The 6,208-nt window shown below is 36.3% G+C and overlaps 1 non-coding gene across 1 annotated transcript; it reads right to left on the bottom strand.

The window, feature by feature from the left end:
* Window positions 1-5,177: 5,177 nt before the first annotated feature.
* Window positions 5,178-5,284, bottom strand: LOC120087412. Its single transcript, XR_005484551.1, has one exon. It is a non-coding gene; the product is annotated as a small nucleolar RNA R71 (small nucleolar RNA).
* Window positions 5,285-6,208: the final 924 nt, after the last annotated feature.

Here is a 6,208-nt window from a genome sequence, read left to right as displayed (position 1 = left end):
AATGTTGAGTTTACATGGAGAGAATAAAATGTACAAATACAATAAACTAGGGCATCATAATACCCATCAATTCTCCCACTTGCCCTAGTGATACAAAACTCGTAGACCTAGTCCTACTAGGTGACCCTCGAACACTTTAGCCGAGAGGGCCTTCGTAAATGGATCAACTATGTTTCTTTTGCTGATTCGCTTACAACAACATACTCGGCTTCCATTGTGGAGTCTGCAATACAGCTCAGCTTGATGCTTCTCCACACAACTGCTCCTCTGTTAAGAGTGAATACTGACCCCGAAGTTGATTTTCTTGAATCAATATCGGTCTGAAAGTCAAAATCAGTGTATCCAATAAGGATCAGATCCTTAGGACCATACACGAGCAAGGAAGTGGCTGAATTGTTTATCAGTGATTGACACTGATGGGCAATAATAGACCTCATTGTCTATCAAGACAAAGTTGCTTAAGAGTTAAAACAAAGTAACTTAAGAGAGGAATCAAAACTTTTCTTTCCATCCTCCAACTCTAGTGTCAATTTTTGTGTTTTTGGAATTTCTAAATGTAGGGTTTGAATAAGTTCGAAATCATCTTGTGTTTAGATCACTTGCTTTTGTATATTAGATTCCTAAAATAAAAAACATAAATCAAACACAAAAAAAATGAAAAGAATGATATTCCTATTAAGACATAAATCAAAAGGAATAAAAAAGCATTGATAAATAGTGATATTTAAAAAATAGTGATATTTGATACAAACCTTTCCTTCATTCCCAATTTCACTATCTATTAGTACAAAAACTTGTATACAGACCTTTACTTCATTCCTAATTTTAATCTACAAGAAAAATAATTTTTGTTAGTTAGTAAATGTATGTTTACATTTAAAAAATAAAATATCACATAGCAAAAGACTTACCTGAGCCATGCATAATTCACCCTTTTATCAATTTCATTATATTCTTTCAAGAATTTATAAGCTATAAGAAGGAGTTTTGTTTTTTCATGGTCTTCTCAAGCTATTTTTCTTGTTCTTCTTGCAGAAGTTTTTCAATTGGAAATTTATCATTCAGTCTTTCCATGATTATTTTTAACATTATGATGATCTCTTCTTGGCCTTGTTTCAAACTTTTTTGCTCCTTTTCTACCCTCTTTTGGGCATTTTTCAGTTCTTCTATTTCCTCTGTTATATTTTCCCATACTCCTTTTTTTCTCCAATTAATTCTCTTTATTTATTTCTTTCTTCTTCTATTTTTCTTTCTCTTTCTATCTGATCCCTTCTCCTTTTCTTCGAAATATATCAAATATTTGATGGTTGTTGATTATGATTCTTGTTCTGTTGGAACTAGTGGAATTACACAAAATTACAAGTGTAAACACATGTTAAATCATTACATAAAAAAGAGGAAAATACTAACAAATGCTTTTTGTGATAGTGATATACACAGATAGTAGTCTAACACTGTTTATCAGAGATAGACTACTATTTGTTTTTTGTTAGAAACAAGTGCAAGTAACAAAAATGAAGCTAAGAAATTGTAAGAAATACTTACATCATTTCTTTGAAATATATTCTCTTCAAGATTTCTCCAATGAGCAGGTTCCATGAACTCCTATGATATTAATTTTGGACTTTGATTGCCAAGTTTTCTTCCAAATCCAAGATCTATTATTGAAAGTTTTGGTATTATTTTAAATGCCCAATAACTAGTGCCAAAGGGAAACCATGAAGGTACACAAAATCCTTCTTAGTAGAAGAAGCCTTTTTAAAAAATTGATATGTCAAGTTGTATGACAATCGTCCCCAAGGATAGGTTTTAAAGGCTTGTTCATTGTCCAACATGTCAACATGTTTCCAGCCTAGGGATTAAAAAGGGCTCCAAGAAGAGGAGGTTTGCCAATTTAACCTTGACACTATCACTTTCAGAATTTTGTAAGAACTTAAGGCTTCTCTCAACATCTTTCCTATCAATTGAATCATCATTCTTAAAAAATCTTTCCCTAAGTTTAGAGATCTAATCTTGTTTCTTTAAATCTATGGGTGGTAGTTGAGTAAAATTTAAACCTGTGATTAAGCAAAATTCTTTTAATCCAAATTCTAATATATGCCCACTGAAGTTGAAAGCCATGACATTTGGCTTCCTTTTGACACATTGTTTTCTTAGAAGGTAGTTTATGAATTTTGTAGGCATTTCTTGATTTTTAGATTTAGAAAATGGCCAAAAGGACCATTTCTAAAACTAATTAAATTTATATAATCTAATTGCTTCTTTTTAGTTTGTATTACATCTAATGAGATGAATATTGTTATACTCAAAACCTTGTTTTGGTCTTGCATTATTACTTGAATTTCATATTCCATTTCCATCTATTTAAACATACAATTATCAGCAATAAGCAAGTGATATATGTCTATTAGTGATTGACAATGCTATATTCTATCATTGACTATCACTCACTATTATCATTCGATGAACATTGGTAGAGACTATCTTTATCTATCATTGATAGATAGTGATAGACTTTCCATCGCTGATAGATATTGATAGACTTCTATCATATCTATCAGCGATATACAATGATAGAGACCATTAAATGTGATAGACAATGATAGTGTCTATCATTTTCTATCAAGTACTTCTTTATATACTAAAGCATGAAATCAATCCTACAAGCAAAAGAAATGTCAAAACACCAACAGTAAGTAGCCCCCAGTGACAAATATGTAAGAAAAGATATGTATACTCTGGTAGTGGTATGAATGATAGACAACATAGAACATTTTCAATGTCTCTCACAGATAGACACTAATAGTAGTCTATTAGTATCTATTTGTGATAGACATTGATATAAAACTTCTATCTCTATCTATCATTGATAGATAATAATAGAATTTTATCACTTTCTACGTACTTCTTTTCTTTATATCATAAAATGACTAAACCATGAAGTGGATTGATAACGGGCAGAAATGCACATTATTACAGCGGAAAGATATAAAACAATGTAGGATTGCGATGGTAAAAATATATAATATTGCAATCGCATGCGTCCATCGTATTGAAACAGCTAACTTATGTATTTTATGCAGGAAAATGCGTTGACGTAAGGCGAAATTGTGATTCAAGGAAATTAGTATCTAAGCGCATAAGAGATTGTGACTACAAGGCTATGTGATCATTTGCATTCGTGAAAATTTGCTCAACAAGTTGGCCGCATAGAGCTGGCGCATCAAGGTGAAAGCTTAATAAATCACGATGGGACAGAAAGTTGATGACGGTCAATTCTGAATTAAGTTGACAAGCCGTTAACAACATACTATAGCAAGTACACTCAACTTTTCGGTGACAAATATTTGGCACATAAGACAGAGAATTAATGACATCCCATCAGTGCAATCATTCGAGAGAAGAAGCTTTTCACCCTGAAGCTCTATAAATACCGAAGGCCACCTTCGTTTAAGGAGTTCGGAAAGTTAGCCTTGTTCATAGTTTTCTTTACTTAGAAGACGGAAGCGAGTGAAGGGAGATTATGCCGAGACATCGCCCTAGTTAACTCGGAAGAGTGCTGGGAAGCGTCGAAAATAGAGAGAGGGCCAACTCTTGTGGAAGCAAGAACATCTTTTGGGCAGAATAGAGATAACTCAGTGTAAAAGCCTTTGGAAGCAAGATATTGATATCAGGCTCTCTACCTTTATTCTTCCATTGTTATTTTGTATTCTGAACTTATTTATAAAATGGAAATTGCATCTTTATAGCTGTTCACTCTTCTTACATTACGCATGAGTAGCTAAATCTGTCGAATGGGTTGAGAAGCACTTAGCTAGCATAACCTGAGATCTTCATTCTATGCGATCATCTTGTATTATGTATGCGTCATTCGTCCATTAAAAATACTCGGGAGGGTAGTCTAAGGAAAGAATCTAGGCTTGGAAAAGTCAGATTAGAATCTAGGCTCGGGAGAGTCAGATTAGAACCGCATAATCAAGAGATAGAAGCTTAGGAATAAGTTCTATTTGCTATTAACGCATCGCATGCACTCTAGAGATAAGATATGATTGTATGCGGTCACCTTTTACCTGTGTGCATCTTTCATCATTGCATAGGCAAGAAGTAGAGACTTAGGAATAAGCTTTATAGACATCATCGCATGCGTCCTTAAACTAGGAGCTATCGCATTTGCATTGGAAAATGAATTGCTGTCGCATGAGTGTAGCATAATCGCATAACTTGAATGCAATCTCAGGAAGCGCTAGCTAAAGACCTTCTCAACCCGTTTTTCCACATACTCATTATATCTTTCGTATAATCAACTCTTTTCTCAAATCTGCCGCATAAACTTTATACTTTAAACAACACACCAACCAACTCATTGATTTATTTGTTACCGCAAAGTGATCGAAAATTACCATCGTATACTGTTTCCTTAGTTCCTGTGTTCGACCCTGGGCTTACCAGGCAATTCAGTAGGATTTATATTTGGATCTTACTGAGAAAACTTGCATGCACAACGTATATTCCATCAGTGTATTCTACATCATTATTTCATTGCATTAACAACATGCATCAAGTTTTTGGCGCCGTTGCTGGGGACTACGACAGTACATTATGTTAACGATAATTTTTTTTATTTTCTTTGCAGCTTTCAATCTCTGGCGAATTATGACCTAGAGATTGAAAGAACGTTCTGAAAAAGATTGAGAAACAACCGCCAACAACAACAAGACAGAACTCCAAGAATGGTGGAACAACTGGAAGAGAGGGCCGCAAACGCAAATAATATAATGGCCAACCCCATTCTCTTGGCGAATGAGCGCAATAGACCCATTCGGGACTATGCGTCGCCCAGCCTATATGATTTCTCCCCAGGAATCATGAGGCCAACTCTGGATGGATCGAGGCTTGAAATGAATCTGGTTATGTCGTAGATGATCCAAACTGCCAGACAATTTGGTGGTAGGCGTGGCGAAGATCCGCACGCCCACCTCCAGAGTTTCATTGAGATCTGTAACATGATTGTTTTACCAAACATCTCCGCTGAGGAGGTTAAACTAACATTGTTTCCATTTTCGTTGTGTGACCAGGCACGAAAATAGGCTTATTCTCTCGAACCAGGGGAGATTACATCATGGGAACAGGTAGTGGAGAAGTTCATGAAGAAGTACTTCCCTCCGACAGAGAATGCCAGAAGAAGAAAGTTGATCACTAATTTCGAACAGGATATTGATGAATTGCTTAGTGACGCCTGGGCGAGGTTTAAGAGGCTGGTAAGAGATTGGCCACATAACGGCTTACCAGACTGTTTACAAATGGAAATTTTCTACCACGGATTGAACCCTGCATCGCAGACGACTGCCAATGCAGCAGCAGCTGGATGTTTGCTGGATAAGACATATGACGAGGCGAAAAATATACTTGATTGCATTTCAAGAAATCATGAGGACTGAAGAGAAAGTGATAAAAGATTAAGAATTAAAAATAGTGACGCAAATAATGAGGCCATCACATCCCTACAAACCCAAATGAACGCGATGATGAACCTAATACAAGGTATCGCAATCAATAGCACAGGAACGCAAAAAGGGCAGGTCAACACAATTGCTCAAATGACCATGAGTTTTGTCAGCTGTAGAGAAGCACATTCGATTGAAGAATGCCCAAGGAATCCGCAGTCAGTATGCTTCATAAAGAATAACCCGTTCTCTAATGTGTACAAACCTGGGTGGAGAAACCACCCTAACTTCGCGTGGAAGAATCAACAACACAATTTTCAATTAGTGGCGCAAAAAGAAGGGCCACCCAGATTTTTCCAACGAGCGGTCAGATGCAAAATCAAGCCAGCAGTTCGCAGGCACCGCAATCTTCATCTTTGGAGAGTTTACTGAAGCAATATATTGAAAAGAATGAATCAGTTCTTCAGAAGCAAGCGACGTCCATTCGAAATCTTGAAATTCAGATAGGGCAAATTGCGGGCGAACTAAAAAATAGACCGTAAGGAGCGTTGCAGAGTTCAACTGAGCTTCTCACAATCCTGGGGGTACAGGAAAGGAACAATACCTAGCAGTCTCCTTGCTAAGCGGAAAAACGATAGCGGAAGAAGGGGAAGATCCCACTAGAGAAAATGCAATGACAACCAAGAACCCGTTGACATATGATTCAGAAGAGCCCGAGAAGATGAACCCAGAAGTTGCGTCCACCTTTAAGCCTCTAGAACACG

The sequence above is a fragment of the Benincasa hispida genome, chromosome 9 (assembly GCF_009727055.1).
Source record: "Benincasa hispida cultivar B227 chromosome 9, ASM972705v1, whole genome shotgun sequence".
NCBI classification, from domain to species: domain Eukaryota; kingdom Viridiplantae; phylum Streptophyta; class Magnoliopsida; order Cucurbitales; family Cucurbitaceae; genus Benincasa; species Benincasa hispida.
Note: the sequence above shows the minus strand (reverse complement) of the source record. Positions and strands in the feature narration are given on the sequence as shown.